The sequence below is a fragment of the Aulonocara sp. 'chitande type north' Nkhata Bay genome, linkage group LG18, assembly GCF_057382095.1.
Source record: "Aulonocara sp. 'chitande type north' Nkhata Bay isolate Kocher_YH1m ecotype deep benthic linkage group LG18, A_spYH_male_GT1.1, whole genome shotgun sequence".
Classification (NCBI taxonomy): Eukaryota; Metazoa; Chordata; class Actinopteri; order Cichliformes; family Cichlidae; genus Aulonocara; species Aulonocara sp. 'chitande type north' Nkhata Bay.
Genome location: NC_141361.1, coordinates 30,884,942 through 30,904,232, shown reverse-complemented (window position 1 = coordinate 30,904,232; position 19,291 = coordinate 30,884,942). Strand labels below are relative to the sequence as shown.

The 19,291-nt window shown below is 40.6% G+C and overlaps 1 protein-coding gene across 1 annotated transcript in view; it reads right to left on the bottom strand.

Moving 5' to 3' along the window:
- LOC147308987 (gastrotropin-like) overlaps positions 1–17,582 on the bottom strand; it is a 32,492-nt gene extending 14,910 nt beyond the window's left edge. The window contains exon 1 of the mRNA XM_086272128.1: positions 17,462–17,582. The gene's annotated coding sequence lies outside the window, so the exon portion shown is untranslated. The remainder of the gene's footprint in view (positions 1–17,461) is intronic.
- Between the last annotated feature and the right edge of the window lie 1,709 nt (positions 17,583–19,291).

Genomic DNA, 19,291 nt, shown 5'->3' with positions numbered 1-19,291 from the left:
AATCATAATTCACGTCGGCAGTAATGACACCCGGTTACGCCAATCGGAGGTCACTAAAATCAATATTGAATCGGTGTGTAACTTTGCCAAAACAATGTGGGACTCTGTAGTTTTCTCTGGTCCCCTCCCCAATCAGACCAAGAGTGACATGTTTAGCCGCATGTTCTCCTTAAATTGCTGGCTGTCTGAGTGGTGTCCCAGAAACGATGTGGGCTTCATAGATAATTGGCAAACCTTCTGGAGGAAACCTGGTCTTATAAGGAGAGACGGCAGCTCTCATTTCTAGAAATATGGACAAATTAATTAAACCCCCCATAATATGACTATCCAGAGTTGGGACCAGGAAGCAGAGTTGCAGTCTTACACGCCTCTCTGCAGCTTCTCTCCTCCTGCTACCCCCCCAAAAACCCATCTCCATAGAGACTGTGTCAGCTTCCAAAAAGACAAAAAACAAACTAAAAACCAGCAACAAACAACTTAAACATAAACAATTACAAAGAAAGAACAATACAGTATCCACATCCTAACTAAAGAGTAAAACAGTGAAATGTGGATTATTAAATATTAGGTCTCTCTCCTCCAAGTCTCTGTTAGTACATGACTTAATAATTGATCAACAAATCGATTTACTCTGCCTTACAGAAACCTGGTTTTAGCAGGATGATTATGTTAGTTTAAATGAATCAACACCCCCGAGTCATTCTAACTACCAGAAACCTCGAAGCACAGGCCGAGGGGGCGGTGTGGCAGCAATTTTTCACACCAGCCTATTAATTAATGAAAGACCAAGACAGACTTTTAATTCATTTGAAAGCCTGATGCTTAGCATTGTCCACCCCAGCTGAAAAATTTTAGAAACCAGTCTTATTTGTTATCATCTAATTGTCCACCTGGGCCTTACACAGAGTTTCTCTCTGATTTCTCAGACTTTTTATCTGATTTAGTGCTCAGCTCAGATAAAATAATTATTGTGGGTGATTTTAACATCCATGTAGATGCTAAGAATGACAGCCTCAACATGGCATTTAATCTGTTATTAGACTCAATTGGCTTCTCTCAACATGTAAAAGAACCCACCCACCACTTTAATCACACTCTAGATCTTGTTTTTAACATATGGCATAGAAACTGAACATTTAACAGTGTTTCCTGAAAACCCTCTCCTGTCTGATCATTTCCTGATAACATTTACATTTACAATAATTGATTACACAGCAGTGGAGAGTAGACTTTATCACAGATGTCTTTCTGAAAGCGCTGTAACTATGTTTAAGAATGTAATCCACCCACTGTTATCATCTTCAATGACCTGTACCAACACAGAGCAGAGCAGCTATCTGAACGCTACCCCAACAGAGGTCAATTATCTTGTTAATAATAATTTTACCTCCTCACTACATATGACTCTGGATACTGTAGCTCCTGTGAAAACTAAGGTCTCAGATCAGAAGTACCTGACTCTGTGGTATAATTCTCAAACACGTAGCCTAAAGCAGATGACTCGTAAGCTGGAGAGGAAATGGCGTGTCACAAATTTAGAGGATCATCATAATTGGAGAAATATTTTGCTGATTTATAAGAAAGCCCCCCGCAAAGCCAGAACATCTTACTATTTGTCACTGATTGAAGACAATAAGAACAACCCCAGGTTTCTCTTCAGCACTGTAGCCAGGCTGACAAACAGTCAGAGCTCTTTTGAGCCAACCATCGTTAACTAGTAATGACTTCATGAACTTCTTCACAAATAAAATTCTTATCATTAGAGAAAAAAATTACCAATAATCATCCCACAGATGTAACATTATCTACAGCTACTTTTAGTACCGTTGATGTTAAGTTAGACTCTTTTTCTCCAATTGATCTTTCTGAGTTAACTTCTATAATTACTTCCTCCAATCCTCCGTGTCTTTTAGACCCCATTCCTACAAAACTGCTCAAAGAAGTCCTGCCATTAATTAATGCTTCAATCTTAAATATGATCAACCTATCTCTAATAATCGGCTATGTACCACAGGCCTTCAAGCTGGCTGTAGTTAAACCTTTACTCAAAAAGCCATCTCTAGACCCAGCAGTCTTAGCTAATTACAGGCCAATCTCCAACCTTCCTTTCATATCAAAAATCCTTGAAAGAGTAGTTGTCAAACAGCTAACAGATCATCTGCAGAGGAATGGCTTATTTGAAGAGTTTCAGTCAGGTTTCAGAGTTCATCACAGCACAGAAACCGCTTTAGCGAAGGTTACAAATGATCTTCTTATGGCCTCTGACAGTGGACTCATCTCTGTGCTTGTCCTGCTAGGCCTTAGTGCAGCGTTCGATACTGTTGACCATAATATCCTATTAGAGCGATTAGAGCATGCTGTAGATATTACAGGTACTGCACTCCAGTGGTTTGTATCATATCTGTCTAATAGACTACAATTTGTTCATGTAAATGGAGAGTCCTCTTCACCCACTAAGGTCAATTATGGAGTTCCACAGGGTTCAGTGCTAGGACCAATTCTGTTTACATTATACATGCTTCCCCTAGGCAGTATCATTAGAAGACATAGCATACATTTTCACTGCTATGCAGATGACACCCAGCTCTATCTGTCCATGAAGCCAGATAACACACACCAATTAGTTAAAGTGCAGGAATGTCTTAAAGACATAAAGACCTGGATGGCCGCTAACTTTCTGCTTCTTAATTCAGATCAAACTGAGGTTATTGTACTCGGCCCTGAAAATCTTAGAAATATGGTATCTAACCAGATTCTTACTCTGGATGGCATTACCTTGGCCTCCAGTTATACTGTGAGGAACCTTGGAGTCATTTTTGACCAAGACATGTCCTTCAATGCACATATTAAACAAATATGTAAGACTGCTTTCTTTCATTTGTGCAACATCTCTAAAGTTAGAAATATCCTGTCTCTTAGTGACGCTGAAAAACTAGTTCATGCATTTGTTACTTCCAGGCTGGACTACTGTAATTCATTATTATCAGAATGTCCTAAAAACTCCCTGAAAAGCCTTCAGCTAATCCAAAATGCTGCAGCAAGAGTACTGACAGGGACTAGAAAGAGAGCAGATTTCTCCTGTTTTGGCTTCCCTTCATTGGCTTCCTGTTAAATCCAGAATTAAATTCAAAATTCTACTCCTCACATACAAGGTCTTAAATAATCAGGCCCCATCTTATCTTAATGACCTTGTAGTACCATATCACCCTATTAGAGCACTTCGCTCTCACACTGCAGGCTTACTTGTTGTTCCTAGAGTATTTAAAAGTAGAATGGGAGGCAGAGCCTTCAGTTTTCAGGCCCCTTTTCTGTGGAACCAGCTTCCAGTTTGGATTCGGGAGACAGACACTATCTCTACTTTCAAGATTAGGCTTAAAACGTTCCTTTTAGCTGAAGCATATAGTTAGGGCTGGACCAGGTGACCCTGAATCCTCCCTTAGTTATGCTGCAATAGACGTAGGCAGCCGGGGATTCCCATGATGCATTGAGTTTTTCCTTTCCAGTCACCTTTCTCACTCAGTATGTGTTAATAGACCTCTCTGCATTGAATCATATCTGTTATTAACCTCTGTCTCTCTTCCACAGCATGTCTTTCATCCTGTTTTCCTTCTCTCACCCCAACCAGTCGCAACAGATGGCCGCCCCTCCCTGAGCCTGGTTCTGCCAGAGGTTTCTTCCTGTTAAAAGGGAGTTTTTCCTTCCCACTGTCGCCAAAGCGCTTGCTCATAGGTGGTCATATGATTGTTGGGTTTTTCTCTGTATCTATGAAGCGCCTTGAGGCGACTTTTTTTGAGATTTGGTGCTATATAAATAAAATTGAATTGAAATTGAATTGTACTTCTGTGACATTTACAGTTGCTTAGTTAATTAAGTGACTTAATTACTCACTTTTATTTACTAATTGAATTACTAAATGAAGCTGGAATTGTGCATTCTGCAGTTTTTAATAGTGTGTTATTAGTTTTTAAAGAAACAATATGCATTTTATACTATATTGTAAAAAGTATAAGGTAAGTTGAATTTAAAATATAATTAATAAAGTGTTGACTTTTTTCATCAATTCTTGTAGATACACAGAGTCGAGACTGAGCCTGATGATCATACTGAATCAGATGACAGCGGCAGGAATCTCCAAGTTCAACTGCAGATTGCAGATGCAATTATATTAATGTAGATTAATATAAACTCTTCAAGGGTCAAAATCTGCACACACATCATTCTGCATAGTGAAGGTCAGACAATTTGTGCATTGATCTTGAGAAGTAAGACTCATTAATTAATAGTAATATAATTAGACAAATGTTGAAACTTTATATTTCGATACATTTTGTCAACAACAAAAGAAACCAAGCTGTGCAGGTACTGATAACTGAATCTAAAGACCTTCATTTTTGTCAAGATTTGCCTGATTTAACTGTTGTTACCCTTGCTTATAGCTCACCTTAATATGTTTTTGATGTGTGTTAGAATGATTGTTTAATTGGCAAGGTTTGAACGAACAATTTTCAGAAGCCTCAAAATTCATCTGTTACTATTCCACGAATGATTGAAATAAAGTTCACCTCCATTTCAACATTGAATACGACTTTGGACATAAGAACTAAAAGGTGCTGCCAACGCATGTGTCCGCTAAGCCCCAGAAGGGTATAACCTGGGTCAAATGTGTTATTGTGTCTGACACACCTACAATATGAGGACTCGCAGAGTGACGTCACTGAAAGTGTGTTTAAAGTGTGTTAAGTTCCAAAACTGGCCAGTAGGCGGCGAAACTGAAAGTGAGCAAAAACGCTAAACACACTTAAACACACTTTTTCATAAAATTGTGATGTTTCAGGACTTTCGAGATTTTTGGTTTGGGAGCATGTTGGGAGCCTCTAGAACACTTTAGAAGGCTCAGAAAAATGAGGACCTCAAAAATGTCCTCATTTTTCTGAGCGTCCTCATTTTGTGAGTGTGTTATCATAAAATTGTCCTAAGATGTCATGAAAACAAGTACACACACACACACACACACACACACACACACACACACACACACACACACACACACACACACACACACACACACACACAAATCAGTGTGCAAAAGCAGATCAAATCCAGATCAAAAAAAAGGGAAAACACACACGTGTCGATATTTGTCATGAGAATTTAACCTGCTGAATCTTTATCATTACAAATGCATATTTATAAGTGAATAGTCATCATAAATGTATAACATCATTACACACTTTAAACACACTGAAGAGGAGGCATGATCGAGAGCTTGCTTTGACTTATAAGTGTGACATTAGAAAGAAAAAAAATATGAGTTCAGGAAACGGAGAAAGTGGCAGTTCAGTCTCTCCCTGCCCGATTGCACTAATCTGCACCCTAAGCACTGCACAATGGGACTGCACTCCATGGTCTTTGATAGGCGTTTTAATAGCCTACAATACACTTGAATTCGGGGTTTTAGTATCAGTGTGGAAGATTTTACAATATAGAATATATGGCTTGGTCATAAGCTGAACATGTACCACCATGTAACACTGTGTAAGTGCTGGTGTGGATCCAGTTCTACCCTGGTGCTTTCTGAGAACCAGCTCAAGTCTTTAAGAACCAACTATTAAGAAATATGTCTGTGTAGGTTCTCAGTCATCAAGGTCATGGTAGTCTATGGAGCTTGGAAAGAAAGCAACTGGACTTCATTAGTAAGTTTCACCTCTCGCCGAAGAGGCTTCTTCAGTTCTAAAACCAAACGGTGAAGAGTCCCGGGGACTCTACCAATTGCTGGGACTCTCCACCATTTAGTTTTAGAACTGAAGAAGCCTCTTGGATGAGAGGTGAAACGTCTTCATGAAACTGTCGCTCTTTAGACAACTATTAAGAAACAAAGAAAATCACGATGAGTTTCTTTACTTTAGCCCCTCTAATAGCCACTAGCAAGAATGGTTCCAACTTTGGTAAAGTAGTTTTTTTGGTGGCGCACTGGTGATGGAAATGTGTGTAAATAGTTCCAGATTGAGAACCAGCAGCACGTTGGTGGAAAAGGACTAGAAATCTGTGAGAAGTTGTTAAGTTCTCTGATTTTGGATAACTGCTATCAGATCAAAGTCTCTGGATTTTCTTTGGATTTAAATTCACACACAAAAATTCAAATAAAGAAATAAACCATCACGATGTTCACATTATTATACTGAATACATTACATGGTGTAGCATTAGATATAGCCATTTATTATCTGCAGACGCCGTGCTAGACACATAAATCTTAAATATATTTTTGAGTCATCGCAGTGATTCAGTGTGGCGAGCAGTGAGAAACTGCAATGTCAGGTACTAATTTTTCCTGCCACTAAAATCTGATGTTATGCAGAACATGCCAGACAAAACAAAGATTTCAGCCGGTTTCTGCCCGTCTGTCTCGAGGTCAAACTTATTCTCAATTCACAGTGAATAGTGAGCAAAGTGCACTTGTCTCTCGAGTTTATTGTCAGTGTTGCAATTGTGTTGGTTACATTTTAATAGTTGGCTGTAATTTCAACTTTTGCCTAAACTTTTTTTTCCACTCTCCTCCCTAATTCCCCCAAGTGCGATTCCAACTAGATAATAAGTAACTAGGATTACTGGCCATTACGTTATTATGTCCAATCACATGTCGATGAAGTCATGCTTTACTTTTTCCCTCTCCTCTTGTCTTATGAAAGGCATCTTTCGATATACACAAGAAAGGGGCACATATAAAGGTGACTTAAAGGAAATGATGAATACTAAATGCAAGAAGAGAAAAAAACAAGGATATGAACAAACGAACAAGTAGTTAATGAAGAACAAGAAGGGGGAGAGGAGGAAAGGAAGAAAAGATTCTAAAGAAAGATACATATAGATAGATTCCTTTTATCTACAGCTCTAAAGAGGGGATTTGCGATGGAGGAATTAAAGGAGGGGAGGCCTTGATATGCAAATGAAGCCCCTGCTAATCAAAGCAATAAGATTAGCCTTCCAAATTGAGATGAAGAAAGGCTCCATTATCTGGGCCGAGTGTCATGTTTAATAACGCGGAACGGCATGGTAATTCACTAGTGATGCAACTGGAGCCTATGTGCGTGAGTGTGTGCGTTTATGTGTAATGCGAGTAAAGTGGCGGTCTGCAATTGTTCGATGTGAAAATTGGAAAAATAGACAAAGATGGTTATATAGATATATATGCATATATATATATATAGAGAGAGAGAGAATTAAACTTTTGAAAGACAATTCATGAACTTGTCTGCATGTCATCCAGTGTGAGATGAATAGGAAGAGTAAATGCGGCAGGCATGAGAGGAGAAAGTGTGTGAGTGCGTGCGTGTGCTTGGCTTTGATGCTAAAGTTTTGTGCTATGTTGTACAGGGAAATGAAAACTCTGTGAAAAATGCTTCTGTAGAGGAACACTGGTGTATGCTCACACATTATCAGATAACATTGAGCCACGTGGTTTGATCAGGTACACATTTACTCAAAGAAGGAGTGCAACGCTTTACCCAGAATCCCATCCCAACGTACACACTGCCAAAATAATGTCTGCTTTCTCAAACCACAGTGTGACTATAGCATAAGGTTTGCTCACTGCTGCAGCAGGAGGAATATTTGGTTATAAAATGCACATAAACAAAAATGTGAGATGTGTTTTGCAGTTACCAACCAGCAGTCTCTAACTAGTAGAGCATGTGGAAGCTTACAAGCTCTCCCAGGAGTTGGTGAAAATCAAAACAGCCCAATTGGAGAGGGAATATTGAGTTGATAGATGTGCAAATAGGATGCTGTTTGTATGATATCACATGGTAACATGTCAATATGGTATTTACACAATAAACAAGAAGCGCTGTGAGAGTGCAAAACTCCACCAATGCAGCTCACTCTCTGGGCAGTACTTGGACTGAAACCCATTTTATTATACATGAAATAATCTTGAATATTTTTTTAAATGTGTACATGGTGTAGTACATGTGGAGCATTGATTTCATCTTTTAGTTCAATTCGTCCAAATGTTTAGTGATTATAACTCGTGTTCAGGTTATCGAGGAACATTTCACACGTGTTCAAATTGTTATTTATTTAAATGGTTATAACCTGGCACTGTACTGCACTCTACAGCCCTACAAAGTTTTATCAGAATTTATGCAAAACTTTTTGAGATGTCGTGTCGTGTCGTGCAAAAACATGACCGAATTTATGTTACAGTGGGGCAAAAAAGTATTTAGTCAGCCACCGATTGTGCAAGTTCCCCCACTTAAAATGATGACAGAGGTCAGTAATTTGCACCAGAGGTACACTTCAACTGTGAGAGACAGAATGTGAAAAAAAAATCCATGAATTCACATGGTAGGATTTGTAAAGAATTTATTCGTAAATTAGGGTGGAAAATAAGTATTTGGTCACCTCAAACAAGGAAAATCTCTGGCTCCCACAGACCTGTAACGTCTTCTGTAAGAAGCTTTTCTGTCCCCCACTCGTTACCTGTATGAATGGCACCTGTTTGAACTCATCATCTGTATAAAAGACACCTGTCCACAGCCTCAAACAGTCAGACTCCAAACTCCGCCATGGCCAAGACCAAAGAGCTTTCGAAGGACACCAGGAAAAGTATTGTAGACCTGCACCAGACTGGGAAGAGTGAATCTACAATAGGCAAGCAGCTTGGTGTGAAAAAATCAACTGTGGGAGCAATCATCAGAAAATGGAAGACATACAAGACCACTGATAATCTCCCTCGATCTGGGGCTCCACGCAAGATCTCATCCCGTGGGGTCAAAATGATAATGAGAACGGTGAGCAAAGATCCCAGAACCACACGGGGGGACCTGGTGAATGACCTGCAGAGAGCTGGGACCAAAGTAACAAAGGTCACCATCAGTAACACACTACAACGGCAGGGAATCAAATCCCGCAGTGCCAGACGTGTTCCGCTGCTGAAGCCAGTGCATGTCCAGGCCCGTCTGAAGTTTGCCAGAGAGCACATGGATGATACAGCAGAGGATTGGGAGAATGTCATGTGGTCAGATGAAACCAAAGTAGAACTTTTTGGTATAAACTCAACTCGTCGTGTTTGGAGGAAGAAGAATACTGAGTTGCATCCCAAGAACACCATACCTACTGTGAAGCATGGGGGTGGAAACATCATGCTATGGGGCTGTTTTTCTGCCAAGGGGACAGGACGACTGATCCGTGTTAAGGACAGAATGAATGGGGCCATGTATCGTGAGATTTTGAGCCAAAACCTCCTTCCATCAGTGAGAACTTTGAAGATGAAACGAGGCTGGGTCTTCCAACATGACAATGATCCAAAACACACCGCCCGGGCAACAAAGGAGTGGCTCCGTAAGAAGCATTTGAAAGTCCTGGAGTGGCCTAGCCAGTCTCCAGACCTCAACCCCATAGAAAATCTGTGGTGGGAGTTGAAAGTCCGTGTTGCTCGGCGACAGCCCCAAAACATCACTGCTCTCGAGAAGATCTGCATGGAGGAATGGGCCAAAATACCAGCTACTGTGTGTGCAAACCTGGTAAAGACCTATAGTAAACGTTTGACCTGTGTTATTGCCAACAAAGGTTATGTTACAAAGTATTGAGTTGTATTTTTGTTATTGACCAAATACTTATTTTCCACCCTGATTTACGAATAAATTCTTTACAAATCCTACCATGTGAATTCATGGATTTTTTTTTCACATTCTGTCTCTCACAGTTGAAGTGTACCTCTGGTGCAAATTACTGACCTCTGTCATCATTTTAAGTGGGGGAACTTGCACAATCGGTGGCTGACTAAATACTTTTTTGCCCCACTGTATATAAGCCAAAAATGTAATGTCATTATGGTCTTATATGTCAATAAAAGGGTGTTAATCCACATGCACCTTGCAGACATTTCTTTCTTATTTTGGGATGTAAACAATCCTGCTCAGTGTTATCATCAAACCCGGTATCACTAAGGGTGTAGAGACAGAAAATAACACAAACACATTTGCTTACGTTGGAATTTACAAAAACTGAGGGGAAAATGCAAAACAGTTGAATTGTGAATTTATGTCTGTTTTACAGTGTTTGTTTTTGTAATCAAATTTACATAAGTGATATTTATCTCTTCAGTATCAAAAATTAACAAAATGAATGGCTTCAGCCTAAACCCACACAAAGGGGATCATCTCGTCGACTGTACAGTTTTAAAAAGGCAACCCTTTAAAAATGAAAGCTGAATGGATCAGTGAAAACTTCTGTTTGGAAATGCAAAAGCATAATAGTGGGGTTCCACTAAATTAGAAGAATTTCACCTAGCTTTAAAACATAGCCTAATAACCTGCTCCAGCCGAGGCAGAGGGCTGGCCTCAGTGAGCTTGGTTCTGTTGGAGGATTCTTCCTGTTAAAGGAACTGTTTTACTTCTTTCTATCATCCAGTCAAAATCTTTACATTACAATATAAACTAAAACTGGGGTGAATCACATACTGTTCAGTGGTTTGATCACTGCATGCTAAAATCATATATATATAATAGGGGTGCAACGATATTCGTATCGATATTGAACCGTTCGATACAGTGCTTTCGGTTCGGTACGCATATGTATCGAACAATACAAAATTTGTAATTTATTTTATCAACTTTCCTTCTGACGATGCTGTCTGTGTTGAGCGCTCAGTGAATCTGCGTTCGACTACTCTGCCTAGGCTCGACAGTGCAGCCTAGGCGGAGTAGTCGAATGCAGATTCACTGAGCGCTCAACACAGACAGCATCGTCAGAAAGAAGAGCGCAGGGCAAGCTAGCGAGACAGAAGTTAAGCTCTCCTTGCAACATGGACCTCCCCCACCCTCATTCAGATCTGGCGTTTGGAATTATTTTGGTTTTCATGTGACGTATGACCCTGAAGGTAAGCGAGTCATGGACTAAAGTAAAACAGTATGTTGGATGTGCCATGCAATGCTCAATTACATGGGTGGGAACTAGTGTGTTAGCGCAGTTAGCTCGTTAACGTGTTGGCCGTCTAGCCCCATGCACGGGGCGATCGGCGGTAGCTCGTTAACGGAGATTTGCCGTGTTGTGGCTTTAAGGTCATTTCAACGAGATTAACCTGAAAGCACTAGTGGGAACACAACGAATATGACTGCACATTTACGCCGACATCATCCTAGTGCAAAGACAAGTGGAAGCAGAAAAAAAAAACAAGCAAGCATGCTACTAACTTTAGCCGAGTCATTTAGACAGCTGTTAGCACATGATTCTCCTTATATGTTTAATATGCTGCTGAGAATATAGCCCAGAAGAAGCGGATAGTATAGCTTTTATTTTGGAAAGAGACATTTCTCTGTAATGAACTCTCTTTTCCAAAGATGAGTGATTCCTCAATCAGATACAGGGCTCGCAATATCGCTAGCCCGACGTCCTGGGGCTAGTGATTTTTTCCAGTCGGGCTACCAAAATCGATCTCTGCCCTGCCCGTCGGGCTATTGTAGGAAGGAAAAATATATGTCAATGCTTTTGCATTCTTTCAGAAATGTAGCTGGGTAATTATGTCATTGGCATCGGTGAGCCACTGTCAATATGTGACATATTGAAGTCGCGTTTGAATTTGCGCTTGTTTTTTGCTTTCACTTTGCAATCGTGCGAACTGTGTATAGAGAGCGACAGCACTGATCTGTGAGTGATGATAATTTGCGCACCAATTCCTCCGACATCGTCTTATTAATTGTTAGCTTACTATGCAAACATGACAAGTGAAATCTCCCGCAGCAAGCTTAAACATGTGAGAGGTTGATCGCGCAGAGAATCGCTGAGCTTATGTGAGTGCGTGTGTAAAAGCAGCAGGATATATATTTGACTACGATGACCTGGATGACTGAGAACCTTCACAGACAGATATATATTTTAGTTCTGCTGAGCCAAATAAGACAGGTCAGGGTGAAGAAGTGACAGCCAAAGAAAAGCTTACCACAAAACGGAGAAGTTATGACAAATCAGACTATAAGGCAAAAAGAAAGTGCAGCTTTATGGTTTCATGGACAAAATAATTTCTGTGGCTGCGATATGATGAGCTAAATAACCAGGGCTGCACATAAGTGGTCCGCAGGTGCGCATTCGCTGTCAAAATAAAAAACACGCACAAGGGTTAGGGTTAAATTTAAAAACTGTACTTTTGAGTTAAAATATATATTTATAATTTTAATAAATGACAAATTAAAAGGGCATGAACATTTTTTTTGTATCGAAAAAATATCGAACCATGACACCAAAGTATCGAACCGAACCGAACCGTGAATTTTGTGTATCGTTGCAATCCTAATATATAACTATATGTAATATAGAGGGGTAAAAAGGTACAATATTTCCATTTGAAATGCATTTGTGTAGTAGTTTATATTCTAGTGTAGCACTAAATATACTTATATATTTTCCACCTTCTACTGCTTTATATAACAGAACAGCATCTCACAAGGACACAGGGTAGATTTAGTAAGTCAATAAAGTTTTTTTATCCTCAGGAAAACAAGTGAAGCAAACAGAAGGGAGTGAGGAACAAGCAGAAACAGCTTCTCTGAAGCAAACGTGTTTGTGAGAAGCAGGACTAGCAATATCACTGGTGCGCAAGAGAGACTACCAATTGTTTATGGTAATTATACCAGTCTATCACCACTAATTTGAGCATGACCACTGATGGTTGAAAATGCTGCACATGGCACCTTTAACTCTGAAAAGCCTGAGAGGGAGAGCTGCCTCAGTAACTCAGGCAATGAGCCAATATAACCATTAAACACCAGGACAGAAATAGGCCACAGTAGCCGCCAACACTTAGCATTCTGTTGTTGTTATCTTTGCTGTTTCTCAATCCTTCCTGACAGCCTTACCATCCTTTGGGGAAGGAAACAGCAGTCACTGGTGATTATGGAGAGCCCACCACCCCCACCTCCACCCCTCACCCAGGGAGCCAAATTATGCCTGCATTAATATTTCATATTACACAAGAGAAACCACATGTGTACTCAGCCCTTTGTCTTTATGTCAAATGAAATGTGCTCGGCAATCATCAGAGGGCGAACCGACGTGGAGGGAGGAGGGGTGAGAGCAGGAGAGGAAGAGGAGGAGAAAAGGAGGAGATGAGGGAGAAGGAGGAGGACAAGAAGTGAGGCAAGTCAGGCAAGAAGCGGAGAGCCGAGGGAAAAGATGAGGCGAGACCAGGTGAGATGAGCAAAGGGATGGGGAAGGGAGGATATGTGGATGCCAACAAAGATGAGGCAGGAAGAGGAGCAAGAAGACATGAAAGTGGTGGAGAGTCTGGAGATAAGGGATTAGGAGAATAGATGAAAGTACAGGAGAGGAAGGAAAAAGTAAAGGGAAAGAGGAGAAGGGAGGAGAAGAAAGGGGGTAAGGGAAATACCTTTGTGCTTTAAATAATGCAGAGAGGTGAAGAAGTAAGCCAGGCTTTGCCAATGGACAAAGAGCCTAATTTGACATTTTGTCTCCATAGTAGAAGGAATGCCTTTGAAATACAATGTCAAGCATGCACAGAAACGAGTATTAAAAATATTAATTTGGAAGTTTACAACAGTAACTCCCCCCTCATTTGCTTCATAATAGTTTTATCCAGCAAATACCTTTCAAATGTTCAAATTTCCCAATTAGATTCTTGCAAATCTCACACAATACCACATGATGAGGGTTGATATGGATCCAAGAAGCTAGTTTTACAATGGAAGTGTGGTTGCACGCGGGCCATTTTTCAGTACAAACCAAAAATTTCATTTTAAAATCTAATTTTGAGTAAAAACAATATTTTCATCCTAACGGTTTGATTCAGTTATTGCCATAATTACTGAAACCCTTTACACACCATTGCTGTGACAAATGCAGCAATGATGTAGCTCATTGGCTTTTGTGTCTTGCAGAATTAATGAATTATGGCTTAATGAATCATCTAACTCAAGTTTAATGCGAGAGGCCTCAGAGATGTGAACTCTTCTTTGGTTGGTGACAAACCACAGTTTGTTTTATAGTCAGTATGGTTTGTGTAAGTATGGTTTGTGTGTTGCAACTGTGTGTGACACCTGTTTCCACCTCCCCTTTTTTGAATGTGGATAGATGTGATTAAAGAATCATATCACAAGTTTGGAAGAGTAATTGGACTGGTGATTGATTCAAGGCTTTCTTCTAAAATGTCTTGCACTTCATAGTTTTCAGTGTCATATGTACTAAATTTAACTTGTTTGACCTCCAACATTTACTGAAAAAATACAAAGAAAAAAATAAAATATGAAATGCTTCAAATACCTAATATCAAACCTCAGGCGTAAATGTAAATGTAATTTGTGCTTAAGGTGGTACACACCCTAACCTTGGCTATTGTGTTGCCCATCTTAAAATAATCAACTATGAATGAAACAGAGTAAACAGTGAAGGTGCTCAAATCAGTTTGAATTTGCAATCAAACTGCAGAGCTGAATCCCTTATCCATGATTAATGTGAGTTCACATCACCTGTCATTCATTTCACCATTATGCCTTCTGTTTGTTCTCTCCAGTTTTGAAAATGGGAAACAGCATGTAACGAGTAGACACACACACACACACTCAGGCATAATATTATAAACACCAGCTAATATTGTGTTGGTCCCCTTTTTGCTGCCATAACAGCCCTGACCCATCCAGGCATGGACTCCACTAGATTCCTGAAGCTGTGCTGTGTATCTGCACCAAGATGTTAGCAACAGATCCTTTAAATCCTGTAAGTTGTGAGGCGGGGCCTCCGTGAATCAGACTTGTTTGTCTGGAAATCCCACGGATGCTTGATTGAACTGAGATTTGTGTGAATCTGGAGGCCAAGTCAACACCTCTAACTCACTGTTGCACTCCTCAAACCCTTCCTGAAACATTTTTGCTTTGTGGCAGGGCTGGAAGAGACCACAGACATCAGGGAATACCATTTCCATGAAAGGATCTATATGATACTCAAATGCTTTGGTAGGTGGTACATGTCGATGCAACATCCACATGAATGGCAGGACTCAAAGTTTTGCATTCGGTTTGCATTCTTCCTATAGTGCATCAGGATGCACACACCTGGCCATCCATGCAATCCAAAAGAAAACATGATTCTGACCAGGCCACCATCTTCCTTTTCCCTGTGGTTTAGTTCTGATGCTCACTTGCCCGTTGTTGGCGCTTTCTGCAGTGGACAGAGGTTCAGCATGGGCACCCTAGCTGGTCTGCAGCTATTCAGCCCCATACACAACAAAGTGTGATGCACTGTGTGTTTTGAGACTTTTTTTTATCAGAACCAGCATTCATTTATTCCACAACTTAAGCTTCAATATCTCATCTGTTGGATCGGACCACTCAGAGCAGTCTTCACTCCCCATGTGCATCAGTGATCCTCGGCCATCCATGACCTTGTCTCTGGTTCACCACTGTTCCTTCCTTGCACTACTTTTGATAAATCCTGATCACTGCAGACCTGGTGCACCCCACAAGAGCTGCATTTTGGAGATGTTTTGACCCAGCCGCCTAGTTGTGTGTATATGTGTGTGTATTGCCTCATCTTAAATGTTAAAGGACTTGTATATGCATTGATTTTATAGACCAGAACTATAATACATGTATATAAAAGTCAAGATGCCCCATCCACTTGCTGTTCAAACCTTTTGTTTTTGAGGGGCAGCCAATGTGAAAGACAAAAATATGGATGGACATTAAAGCAGCTCATGTTCAACTGTGGATGAAATGAGCAGTTTCAATAAGGCCCAGTATACAAAGGAGGGTTCTTTTTGGCAGTTAGGCTTAGATAACCTGCCCAAAAGTAATGGACACACAACACAAGAGTTTACCTCCCTAAACATATAAAAAAACAGGAGAAAGTGGTTACAGAAGGAAGCGGCAACTCATCTCTACTTACTCATTCTAAATACAGATCAAAATTCAGCTAATACAAGCACTTATGTGGCTGTTTGGTTGAAAGGGAAGCAAATGATCCTCAGCAGGTATATAAGGAGCCATCTTGGCTCCTTATATAGGCTGTAGTCCTTGAGCTGGAGCCAGTCATGTGTACGCTGTAGTCTTTCCATCCAGGCGGCCACCTGCACAGTGCAATTAGCATGCTTTCTCCCCACAATACAGACGTCTTCATGGCAGGAAACACATAATGAAACAAACACGACTGTAGTCGTAACGCCACAAGTGGGGTTTCTCTTGTTGTTAAAAAAGATGTGTACACACACACAAGCTGTCCATCCAGCGCCTTTTAAAAGACAGGGTTTATTCTAGAGGTTCAAAATTTGGAGGAAAAACAGCTTCTTTTCTCAAAAATCTACTTTTTAAGATTTTCACGGTTGCTCATTACATGCACACTCTTAACACAGGGCTATTAGCTGGTTGGTTGGCTGATTAAGGCTATCTTGCTTGTAGCTGAGTGTGTTCCCATCAAGCTGAGATTGCTACAGCCTCTTGTTAACCCTCGTTGTATGAAACTACCCAGTGGCCCACCTTCAAGCACACTTACCAGCCTCCTCTTCCCAAACCACTCTTGCTACCAACAATTATGTCAGCATGTGTGTGCGTGCACAACAGTGTATTTGTGTGTCTGTGACTGTGTGTGTCTTAGTCCCTCTCACTAGCTAGGAAGTTAGCAGCAGCCACTCTGAGAGCGCTTCAATATCCTCTCACTGTAACCTGATTATTAATTACAGTCTGCCTCTAGCTGACCGCGGCCCAAACACTGTCTGGCACAGTTACCAAGGAGACAAAGTCATTCACAAACAAGATTCAGCAAAAACACATTTGAGTGCATTCACGGCAATGCGGTTTCACAGTCCTCCTGTCTATTCGCGTCTTTCTGAACGGTGGCGGTTAAAGTATTTTAATTAAGAGCCATGCCGATCAAAAGTTATGCAATCAGGCCATATATAAGTGAAAAGTGTTAACGACCAGTTGACACCTCTTATTTTAGTTTGGCATAATCTCAGAAGTGCCATAACTCCTGAAACACTCAAGATGAAACCCATCATCTGCTCGCAAAACTGCAAGTTGATCAAAGCGACTGCATGCCAGAAAGTCAGTCATGCCTGAGCTGTACAGCACTCAGCAGTAATCAACCTGGAGCTATGCCTGCAGCGAGGCCGGGGGACATCAGTCTTTAAATGGGCTGCTGGCAATCAGCTGAGTGTGTGCGTGTGTGTGTGTGTGTGTGTGTGTGTGTGTGTGTGTGTGTGTGTGTGTGTGTGTGTGTGTGCTTGTAACACACTTATGGTGAGATGGAGAGCAGATTAAGTGCTTGCTAGCAGCAAAATATGGCTTATAATGTTACACAAGTGTGTTGTTATTTTAGTACTGGTCATACAGTGCTGTTGACACTCATATTCACGTGCATATGCACATCAATAACATGCTTATAGTCTGTCACACCGTAGTAGACAAAATGTGCAATGAAAATTAAATCAAACATATAACACCAAGAAGTTAGCATACCTGTGTGCAAACAGAGTTTGATCTCCAGCCTGCAACTTCATACCGCAAATATGATGCGTGTAAAATTAGGGAGCGGCGAGTAAACGTCCCTTTGGACCCTGCTAGTGGACGTTGTGGTGGTGGAGGGGCTGGAATAGCAGACAGCAATGCTGGGTAGCAGAAGTACTGGCATGTCAGAGGAAGAGATTTTGCAGCTTAAAGAAAATGCCAAATTGGGAGAGTGAGACATGTTAGTGTGCATGATGTAATGCATCTCAAATTGTCTGCCTGAACTAGCTCGCAGGCTACTCCGTCCTTTCTAAGTCACAGAACAGAGCATTTGCTACTGTCTGAAATAAGAATAAAGAATCTACAGTAAAGTCTGCCAAATACAATACACAGGCTCCACAGTAACATTTCAATGCAGCAAAAGCAGCCTATTCATAGTGAGATCCAAATATGCTTTTTCTCCCAATACTTAATATGTGCAAATTTAATGATAGAATCGATCTTTGTCAGAATGGAAGAGAAATTGTGCAAATTCTTCAAAAACCTTTTATATCTGCTCTCTTTAAATTACACTGAAGGTGTTGTATGGGATTCAAATCAGCGATATACTTGGCCAGGTCATAGTTTCACTTTTTTCTTCTGTAGCTTTGGCTATGGCTCATTGTAATGTCTCACTATTCCCCTTCTTCCAGGCATCTGCTACTGGGAGTCGTCTCATCACCCAGTATTCGGTATATCCACAGGCAACAGTTATGAATGTCATTTGCCCAGAAGTTTCTGCTCTCAAGCCTCATTACACACCAGTTTCCCATTTTCATTGGTACTGTGCTCTTGACTATTCCCTTTCACTATGGACTTGTTCAGGTTCATGCTGAACATGCTGAGCTCCCTCTGACCTGGGCCCACTTCCATGAGTAAGTGATTGTATGAGACATAAGTCATATATGAAACAAAAACATTAACCACTGGAAGAAATGGGGATTTCTCTTTCCCTGATTTCTCATTTGGGTCATAAGACCCAAGAATGTGCTCCTGATATTCACCAGGCTTCTCTTCATGTTATTTTGCAAAGTTTAACCTTCAGGTTTTGTGGAGCAACCACAGGTTTTTTTTTCTTGGACATTGTCCAAATCATTGATATATTGCAATGTCCTTCAGACAATCTGAGCTCTCAGACAAACTCTGATTTCCAATGATAACCCCTGTGCCAAGTCTGCAGCACTCGTCCATCTGCAAGATTGTGCATGTAGAGAACTGCCAGTGTTGTGATTTTAAAACTGCTGTGACTCTGATTAGTGGTACTGCAGCTTTTGCCTATCCTTTTCCAGTTTTTTTAAATTCCTGTGGAGACCTTTTTCCACATGAAACCTTATTGCAGACCTCCAGCATCAAGTTTCTGTTTCACAGTCTATATTTTCAGTAGATTCATTAGTTTTTCTTAAAGCATTGGTTTGATTGTTCAGAAAACAAAATCTGCGTGTTTTATGATACCGTGGTTGTGTCACTTTACATAGGTATTTGCCTTCAGAGGGCCTACAGAGAGGGCTTTTCAGCCTACACAAACGTGCTTCTATGCAGTCGTCCAATAAATACATCAGCATGTAGCTCAACATGGATGACCCTCTGCATAGGCTGAATGCTGATTGCTTGACAAGTGGGCCGGAACAGAAAGGCAGTGACAGCAGAAGAGCATGAAAAGCACAGACTGTTGCTGCAGTGGATACTTTTCATTGTTTTTCACACTTGGCTTCACTTCAGTTCTTTGTGTGTTCTTTCTGTGGTTGTCTGAAGGATGAAGGATATAAAAAAAACAACAACAGCAATAGAATAATATTAAACACA